Below are 22,664 nucleotides of genomic sequence, written 5' to 3' on the forward strand. Positions count from 1 at the left end.
GACATTTGGTAGCACACAAAGTGTTCCTCTGGTAAACTGGAGTTGCATAATCTCATAGTTATAGGAACTTTGTATAAGTCATGAAGAAAGCAATAGCAACATACTAAATGATCAAGTGCTAAGCTAACGGAATGGGTCAAGTCAATCACATCATTCTTCTAATGATGTGATCCGTTAATCAAATGACAACACATGTCTATGGTTAGGAAACATAACCATCTTTGATTAATGAGCTAGTCAAGTAGAGGCATACTAGTGACTTTAAGTTTGTCTATGTATTCACACATGTATCATGTTTCCGGTTAATACAATTATAACATGAATAATAAACATTTATCATGATATGAGGAAATAAATAATAACTTTATTATTGCCTCTAGGGCATATTTCCTTCAGAAATAGATAAGGTTGTCTTGGAAATGCCTGCCGACAAGTCCTCTGCTGCAGATGGGTTCAATGCTACCTTTCTCAAATCATGCCGGGATACTATTACACCTGATTTTTACAGATTGATTGAAGACTTCCACAAGGGCACTGTCAATCTCAAGAGCATCAACTACTCTTTCATTACTCTCATTCCAAAGAAGGACTCTGCTGCCTACCATGGAGATTTTAGACCCATCTCTCTTCTGAACTGTACCCTGGAAATCATTACTAAACTCTTGGCAAACAGACTTCAGAAATCCATTCTTACTCTGGTCCACAAAAATCAATATGGTTTCTGAATAACAGATGCATCCAAGATTGTCTTGCTTGGTCTTATGAGTATATCCATTAGTGTCATCAATCAAATCAGGACATTGTGTTGCATAAACTAGACTTTGAAAAGGCATTTGACATGCTTAATCATGACACACTTATTGAGATTTTACAAGCAAGAGGTTTTGGAGAGAAATGGATTCATTGTATCAGAATGATCTACAATACATGATATTCCTCTATTCTGCTTAATGGGTTATCTGGGAAACAATTTTTGTGCAAAAAAGGAGTTAGACAGAGAGACCCACTTTCACCATTAAGTTTTGTCTTGGCTGCTAACCTCCTGCAAACCATGCTCAATGAGGCAATGCATAATGCTCCTGTGGTTCCACAATTACAGCACAATACTGTTGGGGAATGTTGCACGGAAAACAAAAAATTTCTACGCACATGCAAGATCTATCCATGGAGATGAAAAGATATGAGAGGGGAAGAGAATCTACATACCCTTGTAGATTGCTAAGCGGAAGCGTTTATAATGCGGTTGATGTAGTCGTACTCTTCGTGATCCAATCACGATCCAACCGATCTAGTGCCGAACTGAAGGAAATATGCCCTAGAGGCAATAATAAAGTTATTATTTATTTCCTTATTTCATGATAAATGTTTATTATTCATGCTAGAATTGTATTAACCGGAAACATAATACATGTGTGAATACATAGACAAACATAGTGTCACTAGTATGCCTCTACTTGACTACCTCGTTGATCAAAGATGGTTAAATTTTCCTAACCATAGACATGAGTTGTCATTTGCTAAACGGGATCACATCATTGGGAGAATGATGTGATTGACTTAACCCATTCCATTAGCTTAGCACTTGATCATTTTAGTTTAATGCTATTGCTTTCTTCATGACTTATACATGTTCCTATGACTATGAGATTATGCAACTCCCGATTACCGGAGGATTACTTTATGTGCTACCAAACAACACAATGTAACTGGGTGATTATAAAGGTGCCCTACAGGTGTCTCCGATGGTACTTGTTGAGTTGGCATAGATCGAGATTAGGATTTGTCACTCCGATTGTCGGAGAGGTATCTCTGGGCCCTCTCGGTAATGCACATCACTATAAGCCTTGCAAGCAATGTGACTAATGAGTTAGCTGCGGGATGATGCATTACAGAACGAGTAAAGAGACTTGCCGGTAACGAGATTGAGCTAGGTATTGAGATACCGACGATCGAATCTCGGGCAAGTAACATACCGATGACAAAGGGAACAACGTATATTGTTATGCGGTTTGACCGATAAAGATCTTCGTAGAATATGTAGGAGCTAATATGAACATCCAGGTTCCGCTATTGGTTATTGACCGGAGATGTGTCTCGTTCATGTCTACATAGTTCTCGAACCCGTAGGGTCCGCACGCTTAAAGTTCGGTGACGATCGGTAATATGAGTTTATGTGTTTTGATGTACCGAAGGTAGTTCGGAGTCCCGAATATGATCACGGACATGACAAGGAGTCTCGAAATGGTCGAGACACAAAGATCGATATATTGGATGACTATGTTTGGACTTCAGAAGGGTTCCGGGCAAGTTCGGACAAATACCGGAGTACCGAGGGGTTACTGGAACCCCCCGGGGAGTGTAATGGGCATGTTGGGCCTTAGTGGAGAAGAGGAGGGGCGACCAGGGCAGGCTACGCCCCCTCCCCCTCTAGTCCGAATTGGACAAGGAGGGGGGTGGCGCCCCCCTTTCCTTTCCCCTCTCTCCTCCTTCCCTCTCTCCTACTCCTATTCTTGGAAGGGTTGGCGTCCTACTCCCGGTGGAAGTAGGACTCCCCTTGGGGCGCGCCTAGGAGGGCCCGCCCCTCCCCCTCCTCCACTCCTTTATATACAGAGGAGGGGGCACCCCATAAACACACAAGTTGATCATTGATCTTTAGCCGTGTGCGGTGCCCACCTCCACCATAATCCACCTCGGTCATATCATAGTGGTGCTTAGGCGAAGCCCTACATCGGTAGCTTCATCAACACCGTCATCATGCCATCGTGCTGACAAAACTCTCCCTCAAAGCTCTACTAGATTGTGAGTTCATGGGACGTCACCTAGCTGAACATGTGCAGACCGCAGAGGTGTCATAAGTTCGGTGCTAGGATCGGTCGATCGTGAAGACGTACGACTACATCAACCTCGTTGTCATAACGCTTCCGCTTACGGTCTACGAAGGTACATGGATGACACTCTCCTCTCTCGTTGCTATGCATCACCATGATCTTGTGTGTGCGTAGGATTATTTTTGAAATTACTACGTTTCCCAATAGTGGCATCCGAGCCAGGTTTATGCGTAGATGCTATATGCACGAGTAGAACACAAGTGAGTTGTGGGCGATACTAGTCATACTGCTTATCAGCATGTCATACTTTGATTCGGCAGTATTGTTGGATGAAGCGGCCCGGACCGACATTATGTGTACGCTTACGCGAGACTGGTTCTACCGATGTGCTTCGCACACAGGTGGCTGGCGGGTGTCAGTTTCTCCAACTTTAGTTGAATCGAGTGTGGCTACGCCCGGTCCTTGTGAAGGTTAAAACAACACATACTTGACGAAATATCATTGTGGTTTTGATGCGTAGGTAAGAACGGTTCTTGCTTAGCCCGTAGCAGCCACGTAAAACTTGCAACAACAAAGTAGAGGACGTCTAACTTGTTTTTGCAGGGCATGTTGTGATGTGATATGGTCAAGACATGATGCTATATTTTATTGTATGAGATGATCATGTTTTGTAACGGAGTTATCGGTAACTGGCAGGAGCCATATGGTTGTCGCTTTATTGTATGAAATGCAATCGCCATGTAATTTATTTACTTTATCACTAAGCGGTAGCGATAGTCGTGGAAGCAATAGTTGGCAAGACGACAACGATGCTACGATGAAGATCAAGGTGTCGCGTCGGTGATGATTGTGATCATGACGGTGCTTTGGAGATGGAGATCAAAGGCACAAGATGATGATGTCCATATCATATCACTTATATTGATTGCATGTGATGTTTATATTTTATGCAACTTATTTTTCTTTGATTGACGGTAGCATTATAAGATGATCTCTCACTAAATTTCAAGGTATAAGTGTTCTCCCTGAGTATGCACCGTTGCCAAAGTTCGTCGTGCTGAGACACCGTGTGATGATCGGGTGTGATAAGCTCTACGTTCACTATACAACGGGTGCAAGCCAGTTTTGCACACACAGAAATACTCGGGATAAACTTGACGAGCCTAGCATATGCAGATATGGCCTCAGAACACAGAGACCGAATGGTCGAGCGTGAATCATATAGTAGATATGATCAACATAGTGATGTTCACCATTGGAAACTACTCCATTTCACGTGATGATCGGACATGGTTTAGTTGATTTGGATCACGTGATCACTTAGATGACTAGAGGGATGTCTATCTAAGTGTGAGTTATTAAGTAATTTGATTAATTGAACTTTAATTTATCATGAACTTGGTACCTGATAGTATTTTGCTTGTCTATGTTGTTGTAGATAGATGGCTCGTGCTGTTGTTCCGTTGAATTTTAATTTGTTCCTTGAGAAAGATAAGTTGAAAGATGATGATAGCAATTACACAAACTCGGTCTGTAACTTGAGGATTATCCTCATTGCTGCACAGAAGAATTACGTCCTGGAAGCACCGCTGGCTGCCAGGCCTGCTGCAGATGTTTCTAATGATGTTAAGAATGTCTGGCAGAGTAAAGCCGATGACTACTCGATAGTTCGGTGTGCCATGCTTTACGGCTTAGAACCGGGACTTCAACGACGTTTTGAACGTCATGGAGCATATGAGATATTCCAGGAGTTGAAGTTAATATTTCAAGAAAATGCCCGGATTGAGAGATATGAAGTCTCCAATAAGTTCTACAGCTGTAAGATGGAGGAGAACAGTTCTGTCAGCGAACATATACTCAAAATGTCTGGGTATAATAATCACTTAATTCAACTAGGAGTTAATCTTCCGGATGATAGTGTCATTGACAGAATTCTTCAATCACTACCACCAAGCTACAAGAGCTTTGTGATGAACTATAATATGCAAGGGATGGATAAGACAATTCCCGAGCTCTTCGCGATGCTAAAGGCTGCTGAGGTAGATATCAAGAAGGAGCATCAAGTGTTGATGGTCAACAAGACCACCAGTTTTAAGAAAAAGGGTAAAGGGAAGAAGAAGGGGAACTTCAAGAACAATGGCAAACAAGTTGCTGCTCAGGAGAAGAAACCCAAATCTGGACCTAAGCCTGAGACTGAGTGCTTCTAATGCAAAGGGACTGGCCACTGGAAGCGGAACTGCCCCAAGTATTTGGCGGATAAGAAGGATGGCAAAGTGAACAAAGGTATATGTGATATACATGTTATTGATGTGTACCTTACTAAAGCTTGCAGTGGCACCTGGGTATTTGATACTGGTTATGTTGCTAATATTTGCAACTCGAAACAGGGACTACGGATTAAGGGAAGATTGGCTAAGGACGAGGTGACGATGCGCGTGGGAAATGGTTCCAAAGTCGATGTGATCGCGGTCGGCACGCTACCTCTACATCTACCTTCGGGATTAGTTTTAGACCTGAATAATTATTATTTGGTGCCAGCGTTGAGCATGAACATTATATCTAGATCTTGTTTGATGCGAGACGGTTATTCATTTAAATCTGAGAATGATGGTTGTTCTATTTATATGAGTAATATTTTTTATGGTCATGCACCCTTGAAGAGTGGTCTATTTTTGTTGAGTCTCGATTGTAGTAATACACATATTCATAATGTTGAAGCCAAAAGATGCAGAGTTGATAATGATAGTGCAACTTATTTTTGGCACTGCCGTTTAGGTCATATTGGTGTAAAACGCATGAAGAAACTCCATACTGATGGACTTTTGGAATCACTTGATTATGAATCACTTGGTACTTGCGAACCATGCCTCATGGGCAAGATGACTAAAACGCCGTTCTCCGGAACAATGGAGCGAGCAACAGATTTGTTGGAAATCATACATACTGATGTATGTGTGTAACAACCTATTTTTTGGCCCTTTCCTTTTTCTTTTGATTTATTTGGTTTTTGCTCTGTTTTTCTTTTTGGAGTGGTTCTGTGGCCTTGCCACCTAGGAAATCATCCTCATTCCCCCTCCCAAAGTGGCTCATCATTCTCAAAACCTTGCCAAGATCATGTCACTTCACTGCTTGACCGAACCCTAAATTCTTTTCTAGGGAAAATTCCTTTTTCATTAAAGGAATAACCCTATCTACCCTAAGTTGTGAAGCAACCTATATTTATGTGCATCCAAAAATCCCCAAATAATTCTCGTAATTCCTTTGGGTCATATATAGCTCAAATATGCCCAAACATTTCTTTGCTCGGTTCAAAAATAATTCCCCGATAATTATTCTTCTATTCTGCCCTGAATGGCACTTTGTGAAGAAAGTGTCATTTATATTTTTCCTAGTGGCTCCTAGACTTTTTGGGCATCTTTATATGTCCAAATAATTGCCTCATGCACAAGTTCAACTTTATTTGCCTAGCTAATCTTTCTCAGTGAATTTTCAAAGTTTCTGTCAGACACAAGGCTTTGTGAAGGAAGTGCTAGCTAGGAGTATCAAAATGAGTTGAACTTTTGCACACTTATTAATGTGCTCATATTAACCCCCTCCACCCATTTGCAGCCCCATCAAATTATCTATGTGAGCACAGGAGCAAATCTTTGATTCTGGCAATATTTCCAGGTTGTGAAGCAAGTGTATTTTATATTGCTTCAAAAATCCTGATAAATTACCAGATCATTCTTATACCCATAAAACCTATCTACACCTAATTTGGCATCATTTCATCGATTCATTTGATCACCAATATTATTCCAAGTTTCTGGACAGAAATGATGTTTGTGAAGCAAGTGCCATTTTGGCTTGTCCATTTGGCATGAGCTTTTTACAGCATCTTCATATGTCCAAATAATCAAACTTTGCCCAATATTATCCCAAGTTGATACTCCATGAGAGTGCATCATCCAAGTTTAGTTTCTGACCAGATTTGGGAGTTGCAAAGATATTATATTAAATCTTGGTTCAAATCCCCTCGAAACTTCCAGGATCATACTCCTTCCTTAGTTAAACACCCCAGACAACTTATTTGGATTCAAGCAATTCTCTATTGATCACACTGAGTTGATAAAGTTTACTGCAGTAAACTTTAGATCTCACTTACCATTTAACCGTAGCACGACAGATCAAGCCAATGCCTCATAAATGCTCTATCTTGGAAGGACTATATGCTAGACAACATTTTGGGTGCTCTAGAGCGTTGAATGCCCCTGTTCACGTGGTGAATACGATGTTGGCAAGCTTGTGTGCGCGCTCTGTGCGTAGTGGCCGCGTCTAGCGCGCCGTTTCTGCTTCGTCCGCTCCCCACTCGCCGTCTTTGCGCTCATGAATATGTCCCTTGGCTTCCTCTCGTCGTCGTCGTTCCCCAGGACCCCTCTCCCCCTCCAGCAGCTTCCTCACCGACGCAAACCGCCGCGTGCCCACGGACGAACAGTGGCGTTTTGGATAAGAGCTTGCCGTCTTCTTACTCACTGTGCTCCGTTGGCCTTCTTCTCCCCGTGAGAACCTCCACTGCTCCTCCTGCGTCGTCTACCTCCAAGCTCGCGAGCATCGGCAAGCGTCCGCAGCACCGGACACGCGTCCGCGGCAGTGCCAGCTCGGCCTCCCTGCCCCGCGCCTATTTAAGGCCTCCCCCGAGCCCTCCGAGCACACCAGCAGCCTCACCTCACCCCTAGCTTCCTTCCCGACCACCCGAACGAGCTCGAGGAGCTCTCTGTCCCTCCCATGGCCGCCATGGCCGCTGCCTCGGACCTCCTAAATTAGCCCAAAGCTTGAGCCCTAGCCACTCCCTGACCACACCATCATCTTCCCTGGAGTCCGGCGCCCCTCCCAAACTCCTCGGTTCATCGTCGGAGCGACCGTGGCTACGTGCCCCAAGATCAACCGTCGCCGCTGCCCTCGGCCTCCGCGAGCCGCCGTCACTCCAGGCCTCCCCTACGCCTGCTACTGCTCCAGGAGGGAGCATCACTCCATTCCGCGCCCTCCGGTGGTCCCAGCTCCATCGGGGACGGCCGTAGCTGCCCGAGCCATCGCCGGCGCCGCACGGCCTCGCCTCTCCCCTGCTTCTGTCGAGAGGAAGAAGGAGACCAGCGAGAGGAGAGAGAGAAGCAGCGCGGGCCCCACCCGTCAGCCTCAAGGGATGGCCCCACCACCGCCACACAGGATAAGTGGAAGCGTAATTCCTGGAATACGCTTTCAGTTTTTCTGTTTTGGCCCAGTTTGTAAATATTTTCTTTACAGATAGGTCCCTGGCAGAAAATCAGTCATATCTTTTTACTTGTAACTCCAAATGAGGTGATTCGAAATCCTACTTCTTCGTTTCGTCGAGCCCGTTAAGATGGAACCGTTTTCACCATGTTTTGACATTCTAAAAATGACTATTATGCCCTTGCCCTTATTCAGCCCCCTCCGAGAGAGTACAATTTCCGGAAAATCTTTCCGCGGCTTCAGCGCACTTCTCCCCGTTGCCTTCTTCATCCCCAGGCAAGCCACACCCTCCATTTGCATCACTGCAATGTAGTGACATGGTTTAATTTATTTAAACTTGTTTAAAATATTGTTTTAGCTGCTTGTGATCTGTGCATGGCATTTTCTCGGAGTATTATTTTGATCTGGTTGATGCCATGTTATTGTTTGGATTACTAGGAGTTATGTTTGTAGTTGATGAGTACCATGTTGCCATTGGAGTATTAGTGGTTGATATTATGATTGTTTTCATGATGATATCTGTTATTATATTTTGGAGAATTACTTTGGATGTCATGCTGCCTTTGGATTGTTAGTGGTTAGTATGATTATTTTCATAATGCTAGTCGATGTTCTGTTGCTTGGAGTATTAATTTTGGAGATGATGCTTACGTGTGGATCTTAGCTGGATAGCTTTGTTCTGGTTATTGGACTAGTAGGGTTATTGTTTTCAGATTCATCATGATAGAAATATTATGCTATCTTTGGAGTGTTTTGATATGAGGATATTATGCTCAGTTTATTTGTTGGATATTGCTATGACTTGGATTATAGTTTGATAGTTTATATCGGAGTATCAGTTATCACAATTATATTTTTGGGTATAAATTCCGTCATTAAGTTGGTCAGGTGCCACCGAACCGGGCTTTCCCCAGTGCAACCACATTTGCCTTTATGGGAAGGCCCTAATGCGATGCTATTGCCGTGTCTCTCGCCGGTGCCTCCAATGAGGGAAGGTTATGGGCGCGCGCTACCCTGATCAGGTAGGCGGACATAAGCTTTGTGTGTGCGTTGTTGTTGTTATGTGCACATGCCCCCGTTTGGGACGGTTTATTGTTTTGGCCACGACGGTGGTCGTTGGTGTCTTTGGTAGACACGGGGCCACCCAGGACTAGCCCAGTGGGGAGTGAGTCGGAGTGGCCGGGAGAGTGTCATGGCAGTAGATCGGTTGTGTCGAAACGCCGTTGGTCCACCCGAATGGGAGTGCGAGGCCATGGATTCCATGGTGTGGGTAAAGTGCGCTACCTCTACAGAGTGTGTTTGTTTAAGCTATCGATAGCCGCGTCCTCGGTCATGGACATGGGATCATACCAGGTCACACCGTTCGATCAACACTCACATGACGGAATGACTTATATGTTATTTATATGTTGATATTTTGAGCAGTACAGATTGGCATGATGTTGATGATGATGTTGGGGACCAAGTGTTGGTCATGGTAGTGATCGCCGGAAAGATCACTGATTGAGACCAAGTGTTGGTCATGGTAGTGATCGCCGGAAAGATCACCGTTTGAGACCAAGTGTTGGTCATGGTAGTGATCGCCGGAAAGATCGCCGTTTGAGACCAAGTGCTGGTCATGGTTGTGATCGCCGGAAAGATCACCATTTGGTTACAAGGTAACCCGATCCAAGACCACGAGGTTGGTCCGTTTGTGATCCGTGAATGATCACCGTTTGGTTTTGATCACAAGGTGATCGAGATGGTATATTGCTTGGCCGGTTAGCCAAGAGAGATATGGTTATGGAGATCTAAGATGGTGATTTATCAGTATTGTAGTAGTTTCATACCATGCTTAGTAGTTGTTGTTGTATCATGGTAGCTGTTAATTTAATTAACCTGCTTAATGCTATGTTGTTGTCTTGCCTTGATGTTTTTGGTAGTTGTGAGCTTGCAAGTACATTCAATGTACTGACCTGGCGTGTCATGCCAGATTGCAGGTGATGCTGTGATTGCTTGTCGTGGTTTCCGTTTGTGCGAGCTAGATCGTGTCCCAGCCAGAGTCCCGGCGGAGTGGAGTTCACTACCTTCGTCGTCGTTCTGCTGCTAGAAGATTTCCGCTGCTACGAGTTGTTCTGCTGCTAGCATAGAGCAAGTGTAGCATCGCAGGCGTAGTGTCGCCATGCTGATGTGCTTCTTTGTAACATCAGACCCTTGTATTATTATTCTTGTAATAAGACTTGATTTGTTCTATGTCAAGCAGTGTCGTATTCCAGAGACTTCTCCTCGATCTCTGGGCTGGAATACGGGGCGTTCCGGTTTCTCTGAGCCGGGGTGCCACAGGCTTGGTATCAGAGCAGGTCTGGCTATAGGACGCCCTAGTCAGTGCGAGCGGTAGAAATCGGTAGAAATCGGTAGTATAGAGTCTGGCTTGATGATTGTATTTGGTTGCTGCATTTGTTTGTTGCATAGCATGCATATAGCCTTAGTATTGTGATAACGGTTTATCTGGTGAGTGTAGCTGGCATCGGTTCGGATCCACTATAGCTCAACCTTTGCATTTCTCCAGTTCCTTTTTCTTTCGGTGTTTGGTGTCATTTCTGTCCCAGTAGAGTGATGCCAAGTGATCCCGACACTATTTGCAAAAATGGTGCTCAATTATCGCGCCAATGTCTTTCTTTCAGCACCACCTATCGTTTTAGTGATGGACATGCTTCTATCTTGGATCATTCTTTTATTTTGTCGTGTTGGCAACCTTTAATGATCTCAGTTATCAAGAAAGGGCAATGTCAGCAGCCTCAGTTTTTCCCTGCTATCCTATTTCTTGGACGAGTACGGATCTTTTTCCGTCCGCTTGATAATAATGTGGTTGCGACCTTCATGTCCCACTACATGATTACCGAGTGCGTCCTCGCCTCCGAGCTAGTCCAGGTTGCTATCTAGCTACGCTAGCACTTGGTATAGCGCTGTTTACACCAATTCTTCCACACTGTTATTCGTCCTCGTGCACATCGTCACAGCATGCTAGATCATAGAACCGGAGATCCCGCGAGATTTGTGTGCTTAAGTAGGCATGCACATTGTGTGACTAGCAGTAATATGTGACATTGATTGTGTGTGCATTGTTTGTTGTTGTGTGCTTTTGCTTAGTTGAGTTTTCTTTTGCTTCCTTCTTTTTGGGCCCCGGCGTTACATTATTTTCCCCCTATAAAGAGTTGCTCATCCACCGACACCGGACTTGAAGAAGCAATAAGGATTTGAAATATTTGAAAGAAGCTCAGCTAGACATTATTGTCTACCCAGTCAACTGCATTATGGAATTAAAATCTGCTCAGAATACCAATGGTGTATTGGGTTGACTATCAGCATCGAGTCTACATCAGTACAAAATCCTCACAGCAGTTATGATCCAGCCAGCAGCAAGACAAGTCAGGTACAAGATCCATAGTATATTTTCAGACAGAGGTATGGATCATATACAAAATTTTGGCTCAGCAATGCATGATGCTTCAAATACGTTATCATCTGGAATAAAGTCAGAATGTGATATGCTCAAGGAAGATAGTCAAACCATATTTCTCATGCAAATAATCAGCCTCAGAATATTATGGGTGTGTGTATGGATTTCAGTGTGCATATCAGTATGAAGTTTTGGATATAAGAAACCCAATATTCTTTCACACGTTATTGGAAGAAATTTATGATGCAAGGCTCCTCAATTTTCCTCAGAATGACATGTGAACAATTTCCGGTCCACGATACCCAGTCTTTCACAGCAAGACACCTTAGTAAAGGCTTCTGACAGAGGGAAATGAATTTTTCCCAACAAGCAAACCCGAGGAGAAGCTTCTCAAGTACGGAAATCAGGCTTCTCCAGCACAATAATCAGAGCAAGCTTCGTGTGTAAACGATAGAGCCTTCTCCTGCATGATACCCAGACAAAAGATTTGAGCAAAAGTTAACAAGTCTTCCTCAGCAAGCTACTCAGATGGCTTCTCTTGTAAGCCACTCAGTCTGTGTGAGTACCACAATATTGCACCATCCTCAGAGATTATATGAAGAGTTGCCAATGTATGGCAGTACCGCTCAAGAACCAGACTTGCAATAATTTTATCAGAGGTAAAATTCAGTCAAAACATATGCCTACCGCAAGGATCAAGTGATCGGTGGCATATCCTTCTTATATATGGTGAGCATGCATCCTCAGTCATATCAGTCACTCATATGAGATACGACAAGGATCCAACATATATACCTAAGGAAAGTAAGGATCCCACAACCTCGCGAGTCTGGCAAAGGAAAATAATTAGAAATACATCTCATGAATTACAAGGATCGACAAGATCTGGGGATGACATCACAGAATCAACAGTCTTGACAATGGTCATCAAGGTCATTATTCCCACAACTGACAAGGAGATATTATAAAACCTTGTCACGTTCTTGTATGATTGGCCTCAGCAATGAGCTCTGTATAGCTACAAACCCCGGATATATGTCATATGTGTGCGGACCCAGGTTGGAAAAACAAGCACAAGGAATAATGTCAAAAATATTAATCACATTCATGGTCATACGAAGAATCAAGGGCATGTGTGGCCAAGTTATTTCAGTAAGGTATCCTGACAAAGAAAATCATGAGTGCAAAAAGGATGAGACTGACAGAAAGGTATGATGATTTTTTGCACGACCATCAGGGTCCGGATACCCAAGCCAGTTGAAAGCCATTATTCCATATGGATCCCCAAAGGCATACTCTCAGCGGCATACTCTATATACAAGGATTTTCATATCCCGCTGACCCGCTTGACATGGTTAGTGTGGAATATCCAAGTCAGTTCTGTCAGATCCAAGAGTTCTTCGCAAGCTTAGCAGTTATACCTCAGCGGCAGTGTTAAAGCGTATAACAACCTATTACCACAGATAGGTATATCGACCACATGAGAAAAATCACAAGCCGAACAATTAGCTCAGACCCGGTATACTCACCGACGGAAATCAAGTACATGGTCAGTCTGTCAGGGAAAGCATTTGTCCGTCAGCCCCCTATCGGGCCAGTCTCAAGATAGGTATGACACAGCTATAACTCCGTACACCGTTATATTGCTCACAACAGCAGGCAGTCAAATCTTTGGTACATATCTCATGCTCGAGCAAAAGAAATAAATCAAGATAAATCAGTGCCACCTGTGAGCAGTCAGATCCCATTACGAGGATGGCCAGGATTCTCAGCATTTATTGAACTCAGAAGGCTTGCATTTATTTGAAGGAACACCATGGCAGAAGTAAAAAGGTTTTCATAACCAAAGGAAAAATTGATACTCAGATCCATTGGATATCACCGCAGATATGAGAAAATTCATGTCAACAAAAAAAGATTTGGTATGTGAGCAAAAATCCGTCAAAATTTGTGGAAAGGTGAAGCAAACCACCCCAGAGCACGGTAAGTTGATCATCTGAAATTCTTGTGGGAACAATAAATAAAGGAAAAAGGATACCCGAGTTGGAAACGGTGTCCTCAAGTCCTACTTGTTCCTTGAGCAACCAAATCTCGAGGACGAGATTTCTTTAAGGGGGAAGGTTTGTAACAGCCTAGTTTTTGCCCCTTCCCTTTTTCTTTTGGTTTATTTGGTTTTTGCTCTGTTTTTCTTTTTGGAGTGGTTCTGTGGCCTTGCCACCTGGGAAATCATCCTCATTACCCCTCCCAAAGTGGCTCATGATTCTCAAAACCTTGCCAAGATCATGTCATTTCACTGCTTGACCAAACCCTAAATTCTTTTCTAGGGAAAATTCCTTTTTCATTAAAGGAATAACCCTATCTGCCCTAGGTTGTGAAGCAACCTATATTTCTTTGCATCCAAAAATCTCCAAATAATTCTCATAATTCCTTTGGGTCATATATAGTGCAAATATGCCCAAACATTTCATTGGCCAGTTCAAAAATAATTCCCCAATAATTATTCTTCTATTCTGCCCTGAATGGCACTTTGTGAAGGAAGTGTCATTTATATTTTTCCTAGTGGCTCCCAGCCTTTTTGGGCATGTTTATATGTCCAAATAATTGCCTCATGCACAAGTTCAACTTTGTTTGCCTAGCCAATCTTTCTCGGTGAATTTTCAAAGTTTCTATCAGACAGAAGGCTTTGTGAAGGAAGTGCTAGCTAGGAGTATCAAAACGAGTTGAACTTTTGCACACTCCCTAATGTGCTCATATTAACCCCCTCCAACCATTTTCATCCCCATCCAATTATCTATGTGAGCACAGGAGCCAATCTTTGATTCTGGCAATATTTTCAGGTTGTGAAGCAAGTGTATTTTATATTGCTTCAAAAATCCTGATAAATTACCAAATAATCAAACTTTGCCCAATCTTAGCCCAAGTTGATACTCCATGAGAGTGCATCATCCAAGTTTAGTTTTTGACTAGATTTGGCAGTTGCAAAGCAACTATATTAAATCTTGGTTCAAATCCCCTCATAACCTCCAGGATCATAGTACTTCCTTAGTTAAACATCTGAGACAACTTATTTGGCTTCAAGCACATGCCTATTGATCACACTTAGTTGATAAAGTTTATTTGGCTTCAACTTATTGGCCCCACCACTGCCACGCTGGATAAGTGGAAGCGTAATTCCTGGAATACGCTTTCAGTTTTTCTGTATTGGCCCAGTTTGTAAATATTTTCTTTACAGATAGGTCCCTAGCAGAAAAACATTCATATCTTTTTGCTCGTAACTCCAAATGAGGTGATTCCAAAGCCTACTTCTTCGTTTCGTCAAGCCCGTTCTGATGGAACCATTTTCACCATGTTTTGAAAATCTGAAAATTACCATTATGCCCTTGCCCTTATTCAGCCCCCTCCGAGAGAGTACAACTTCCGACAAATCTTTCCGCGGCTTCACCGCACTTCTCTCTGGTGCCTTCTTCATCCCCAGGCAAGCCACACCCTCCATCTGCATCACTGTAATGCAATGACATGGTTTAATTTATTTAAACTTGTTTAAAATATTGTTTTAGCTGCTTGTGATCAATGCATGGCATCTTCTCGGAGTATTATTTTGATCTGGTTGATGCCATGCTATTGTTTGGATTACTCGGAGTTATGTTTGTAGTTGATGAGTATCATGTTGCCATTGGAGTATTAGTGGTTGATATTATGATTGTTTTCATGATAATATCTGTTATTATATTTTGGAGAATTACTTTGGATGTCCTACTGCCTTTGGATTATTAGTGGTTAGTATGATTATTTTCATAATGCTAGTCGATGTTCTATTGCTTGGAGTATTAATTTTGGAGACGATGCTTACGCGTGGATCTTAGCTGGATAGCTTTGTTCTGGTTATTGGAGTAGTAGGGTTATTGTTTTCAGATTCATCATGATAGAAATATTATGCTATCTTTGGAGCGTTTTGATATGAGGATATTATGCTCAGATTATTTGTTGGATATTGCTATGACTTGGATTATAGTTTGACAGTTGATATCGGAGTATTAGTTATCACAATTATATTTTTGGGGATAAATTCCGTCATTAAGTTGGTCAGGTGCCACCGAACCAAGCTTTCCCCAGTGCAACCACATTTGCCTTTATGGGAAGGCCCTAATGCGATGCTATTGCCATGTCTCTCGTTGGTGCCTCCAACGAGGGAAGGTTATGGGTGCGTGCTACCCTGATCAGGTAGGCGGACATAAGCCTTGTGTGCCCGTTGTTGTTGTTATGTGCACATGTCCCCGCTTGGGACGGTTTATTGTTTTGGCCACGACGGTGGCCATTGGTATCTTTGGTAGACACGGGGCCACCCAGGACTAACCCAGTGGGGAGTGAGTCGGAGTGGCCGGGCGAGTGTCATGGCAGTAGATCGGTTTTGTCAGAACACCGTTGGTCCACCCGAATGGGAGTGCGAGGCCATGGGTTCCGTGGTGTGGGTAAAGTGCGCTACCTCTGCAGAGTGTGTTTGTTTAAACTATCGATAGACGCGTCCTCGGTCATGGGCATGGGATCGTACTAGGTCACACCGTTTGATCAACACTCACATGACGGAATGACTTATAGGTGATTTATATGTTGATATTTTGACCAGTACAGATTGGCAGGATGTTGATGATGATGTTGGGGACCAAGTGTAGGTCATGGTAGTGATCGCCAGAAAGATCGCCGTTTGAGACCAAGTGTTTGTCATGGTAGTGATCGCCGGAAAGATCACCGTTTGAGACCAAGTGTTGGTCATGGTAGTGATCGCCGGAAAGATCAGCGTTTGAGACCAAGTGTTGGTCATGGTTGTGATCACCGGAAAGATTACCGTTTGGTTACAAGGTAACCCGATCCAAGACCATGAGGTTGGTCCGTTTGTGATCCGTGAATGATCACCGTTTGGTTTCGATAACGAGGTGATCGAGATGGTATATTGCTTGGCCGGTTAGCCAAGAGAGATATGGTTATGGAGATCTGAGATGGTGATTTATCAGTATTGTAGTAGTTTCATATCATGCTTAGTAGTTGCTGTAGTATCATGGTAGCTGTTACTTTAATTAACCCGCTTAATGCTATGTTGTTGTCTTGCCTTGATGTTTTTGGTTGTTGTGAGCTTGCAAGTACGTTCAATGTACTGACCTGGCGTGTCATGCCAGATTGCAGGTGATGTTGTGATTGCTTGATTGCTTGTCGTGGTTTCCGTTCGTGCGAGCTAGATCGTGTCCCAGCCAGAGTCCCTACAGAGTGGAGTTCACTACCTTCGTCGTCGTTCCGCTGCTAGAAGATTTCTGCTTCTACGAGTTGTTCTGCTGCTAGCATAGAGCAAGTGTAGTATCGCAGGCGTAGTGTCGCCGTGCTGATGTGCTTCTTTGTAACATTAGACCCTTGTATTATTATTCTTGTAATAAGAACTGATTTGTTCTATGTCAAGCAGTGATGGATTCCAGAGACTTCTCCTCGATCTCTGGGCTGGAATACGGGGCGTTCTAGTTTCTCTAAGCCGGGGTGCCACAATGTGGGCCGATGAATATTGAGGCTCGGGGCGGCTATCGTTATTTTTTCACCTTCACAGATGATTTAAGCAGATATGGGTATATCTACTTGATGAAACATAAGTCTAAAACATTTGAAAAGTTCAAAGAATTTCAGAGTGAAGTGGAAAATCATCGTAACAAGAAAATAAAGTTTCTACTATCTGATCATGGAGGAGAATATTTGAGTTACGAGTTTGGTCTTCATTTGAAACAATGCGGAATAGTTTCGCAACTCACGCCACCCGGAACACCACAGCGTAATGGTGTGTCTGAACATTGTAACCGCACTTTATTAGATATGTTGCATGATACGTCCATTTTCCATCATGCTTATATATCAATATTTATTGCATTATGGGTTGTTATTACACATTATATCTCAATACTTATGGCTATTCTTTCTTATTTTACAAGGTTTACCATGAAGAGGGGGAATGCCGGCAGCTGGAATTCTGGCCGGAAAAGGAGCAAAAGTTGGAAACCTATTCTGCGCAACTCCAAAAATCCTGAAACTCCACGAAACAACTTTTTGGATTTTATAAGAATTTATAAGCAAAAGAAATAGGCCAGGGGGCCCACACCCTGTCTAGGAGACAGGGGGGCGCCCCCTTGTAGGGCACGACCCCCTATCTCCTGGGCCCCCTGGTGGGCCTCCGGCGTCCATCTTCTGCTATATGAAGGGTTTTGTCCTGGAAAAAATCGTGGGCAAGCTTATGGGACGAAACTCCGCCGCCACGAGGTGGAACCTTGGCGGAATCAATCTAGGGCTCTGGCGAAGCTGTTCTGCTGGGGACACTTCCCTCCGGCAGGGGGAAATCATCACCAACGTCATCACCAATGATCCTCTCATCGAGAGGGGGTCAATCTCCATCAACAGCTTCACCAGCACCATCTCCTCTCAAAACCCTAGTTCGTCTCTTGTATCCAATCTTGTATCAAAACCACAAATTGGTACCTATGGGTTGCTAGTAGTGTTGATTACTCCTTGTAGTTGGTGCTAATTGGTTTACTTGGTGGAAGATCATATGTTCAGATCCTTTATGCATATTATTACTCCTCTGATTATGAACATGAATATGCTTGAGTAGTTACGTTTGTTCCTGAGGACATGGGTGAAGTCTTGCTATTAGTAGTCGTGTGAATTTGGTATTCGTTTGATATTTTGATGAGATGTATGTTGTCTTTCCTCTAGTGGTGTTATGTGAACGTCGACTACATGACACTTCACCATTATTTGGGCCTAGAGGAAGGCATAGGGAAGTAATATGTAGATGATGGGTTGCTAGAGTGACAGAAGCTTAAACCCCAGTTTATGCGTTGCTTCGTTAGGGGTTGATATGGACCCATATGTTTAATGTTGTGGTTAGGTTTACCTTAATACTCCTTTTTGTAGTTGCGGATGCTTGCAATAGGAGTTAATCATAAGTGGGATGCTTGTCCATGTTAGGGCAGTACCCAAGTGCCGGTCCACCCACATATCAAATTATCAAAGTACCGAATGTGAATCTTACGAACGTGATGAAAACTAGCCTGACGATAATTCCCAATGTGTCCTCGGGAGCTCCTTCTTCATTATTAGAATTTGTCCAGGCTTATCCTTTGCTACATAAAGGATTGGGCCACCTTGCTGCACTTTATTTACTTTATTTACTTTTTGCTCGTTACTATTTATCTTATCACAAAACTATCTATCACCTACTATTTCAGTGCTTGCAGAGAAAACCTTACTGAAAACCGCTTATCATTTCCTTCTGCTCCTCGTTGGGTTCGACACTCGTACTTATAGAAAGGACTACGATAGATCCCCTATACTTGTGGGTCATCAAGGCTCTTTTCTCGCGCCGTTGCCGGGGAGTGTAGCGCTTTTGGTGAGTGGAACCTTGTGAGGAAACATTTATTTAGTGTGCTGAAATTTTCTCTTACTTGTCACTATGGAAACTAATCCTTTGAGGGGCTTGTTTGGGGTATCTTCACCCCAACCATAAGAGCAAAGAGATGCTCCTCAACCTACTGAATTTTAAGAAAATATTCACTTTGAGATTCCTTTGGGTATGATAGAAAAACTGCTAGCTAATCCTTTTGCAGGAGACGGAACATTGCATCCCGATTTACACCTTATCTTTGTGGATGAAGTTTGTGGACTATTTAAGCTTGCATGTATTCCTGATGATGTTGTCAAAAGGAAGGTCTTCCCTTTATCTTTGAAGGGAGATGCAATGACATGGTATAGTCTATGTGATGATACGAGATATTGGAATTATAAGCGATTGAAGTTGGAATTTCACCAGAAGTTCTATCCTATGCATCTTGTTCATCGTGATTGTAATTACATATATAATTTCTGGCCTCGCGAAGGAGAAAGCATCGCTCAAGCTTGGGGGAGGCTTAAGTCAATGTTGTATTCATGCCCCAATCATGAGCTCTCTCGGGAAATGATTATTCAGAATTTTTATGCTCGGCTTTCTCTTGATAATCGCAACTTGCTCGATACTTCCTGTGCTGGTTCCTATATGCTGAAGACTATTGATTTCAAATGGGACTTATTGGAAAGAATTAAACGCAACTCTGAAGATTGGGGTTCCGACGATGGTAAGGAGTCAGGTATGACACCTAAGTTCGATTGTGTTAAATCTTTTATGGATACCGATGCTTTCCGTGGATTTAGTTCTAAGTATGGACTTGACTCTGAGATAGTAGCTACTTTTTGTGAAACTTTTGCTACTCACGTTGACCTCCCTAAAGAGAAGTGGTTTAAATATAATCCTCCTGTTGAAGTGAAAGTAGTTGCACCCATTACAGTCAAAGAAAAGACTATTACATATAGTGATCCTATTATTCCTACTGCTTATGTTGAAAAACCTCCTTTTCCTATTAGGATAAAAGATCATGTTAAAGCTTCGACTGTTGTTCATAAGAGTAATACTAGGACTTATACACCTCCTGAGCAAAGTAATGTTGAACCTAGTATTGCTATGGTTAAAGATCTCTTGGATGAGGATTTAGATGGGCATGTTATCTCTTTCTTGGGTGAAACTGCTAATATTGCTAGACCCGATACTAAGACACGTAGACCTATTGTAGGCACGCCTGTTATTTCTGTTAAAATAGGAGATCAATGTTATCATGGTTTATGTGATATGGGTGCTAGTGCTAGTGCAATACCTTATGACCTTTATAAATAAATTATGCACGATATTCCACCTGTTGAATTAGAAGACATTGATGTTACTATTAAGCTTGCTAGTAGGGACACCATTAAACCTATTGGGATTGTTAGAGATGTTGAAGTCTTGTGTGGGAAGATTAAATACCCTGCTGATTTTCTTGTTCTTGGTTCCCCACAAGATGATTTCTGTCCCATTATTTCTGGTAGACCCTTCTTGAATACTGCTAGTGTTAAGATTAATTGTGAATAGAATATTGTCACTGTTGGCATAGATGGTATGTCTCATGAGTTTAATTTCGCTAAGTTTCGTAGACAACCTCGTGAAAGGGAACCACCTAGTAAAGATGAGATTATAGGTCTTGCTTCTGTTGTTGTTCCTCCAACTGATCCGTTAGAACAATATTTGCTAGACCATGAAAACGATATGTTTATGAAGGAAAGGGAAGAAATAGATGAAGTGTTCCTTAAACAAGAACCTATGCTGAAACATAACCTTCCCGTTGAAATTCTTGGGGATCCCCCTCCACCCAAGGGTGACCCCATGTTTGAACTCAAACCATTACTTGATAATCTTAAGTATGCTTATCTTGATGAAAAAGAAATATATCCTGTTATTATTAGTGCTAACCTTTTAGAGAAAGAAGAAGAAAGATTATTGAAAACTCTGAAGAAACACCGAGCTGCTATTGGATATACTCTGGATGATATTAAGGGCATTAGTCCCACATTATGTTAACACAAAATCTCAATGGAGAAAGATGCCAAAAGAGTTAGAGATCCTCAAAGACGATTAAATCCCAAAATGAAGGAAGTGGTAAGAAAGGAGATACTAAAGCTCCTTGAGGCAGGTATTATTTATCCCGTTGCTGATAGTGAATGGGTAAGCCCTGTCCATTGTGTCCCTAAAAAGGGAGGTATTACCGTTGTTCCTAATGATAAAGATGAATTGATCCCGCAAAGAATTATTACAGGCTATAGGATGGTAATTGATTTTCGTAAGTTAAATAAAGATACTAAGAAAGATCATTACCCTTTACCTTTGATCAAATGCTAGAAAGACTATCCAAACACACACATTTTTGCTTTCTAGATGGTTATTCTGGCTTCTCTCAAATACCTGTGTCCGCGCAGGATCAATCTAAAACTACTTTTACTTGCCCTTTTGGTACTTTTGCTTATAGACATATGCCTTTTGGTTTATGTATTCAAAGATGCATGATGGCTATATTTTCTGATTTTTGTGAAAAGATTTGTGAGGTATTCATGGATGACTTCTCCGTCTATGGATCCTCTTTTGATGATTGTTTGAGCAACCTTGATCGAGTTTTGCAGAGATGCGAAGACACTAGTCTCGTCCTGAATTGGGAAAAGTGTCACTTTATGGTTAATGAAGGCATTGTATTGGGGCACAAGATCTCCGAGAGAGGTATTGAAGTTGATAAAGCCAAAGTTGATGCTATTGAAAAGATGCCATGTCCCAAGGACATAAAAGGTATAAGAAGTTTCCTTGGTGTCGGTGTCAAAACCGGCGGATCTCGGGTAGGGGGTCCCGAACTGTGCGTCTAGGCGGATGGTAACAGGAGACAAAGGACACAATGTTTTACCCAGGTTCGGGCCCTCTTGATGGTGGTAAAACCCTACGTCCTGCTTGATTAATATTGATGATGTGTATTACAAGAGTGGATCTACCACGAGATCAAGGAGGCTAAACCCTAGAAGCTAGCCTATGGTATGATTGTTGTAATGGAGGTTATGTCCTACGGACTAAAGCCCTCTGGTTTATATAGACACCGGAGAGGGCTAGGGTTACACAGAGTCGGTTACAATGGTAGGAGATCTACATATCTGTATTGCCAAGCTTGCCTTCCACGCCAAGGAAAGTCCCATCCGGACACGGGACGGAGTCTTCAATCTTGTATCTTCGTAGTCTTGGAGTCCGGCGGACGATGATAGTCCGGCTGTCCGGACACCCCCTAGTCCAGGACTCCCTCACTTGGTCATGTCGGCTTCTATAGGAGGTTCATTAAGGACTTTTCTAAAATCTCTAGGCCTCTGACTAATTTATTGCAAAAAGATATTCCTTTTGTCTTTGATGATGATTGTGTAGAAGCATTTGAAACACTTAATAAAGCTTTGATCACTGCACCTATTGTTCAGCCACTTGATTGGAATTTACCTTTTGAAATTATGTGCGATGCTAGCGATTATGCTGTAGGTGCTGTTTTAGGGCAAAGAGTTGATAAGAAATTGAATGTTATCCAGTATGCTAGTAAGACTCTTGATACTGCCCAGAGAAATTATGCTACTACTGAAAAAGAGTTCTTAGCATTTGTGTTTGCATGTGATAAGTTTAGACCTTATATTGTTGATTCAAAAGTTACTATTCACACTGATCATGCTGCTATTAAATATCTTATGGAAAAGAAAGATGC

This window comes from Triticum aestivum, chromosome 2B (assembly GCF_018294505.1).
Source record: "Triticum aestivum cultivar Chinese Spring chromosome 2B, IWGSC CS RefSeq v2.1, whole genome shotgun sequence".
In the NCBI taxonomy this organism is placed as follows: domain Eukaryota; kingdom Viridiplantae; phylum Streptophyta; class Magnoliopsida; order Poales; family Poaceae; genus Triticum; species Triticum aestivum.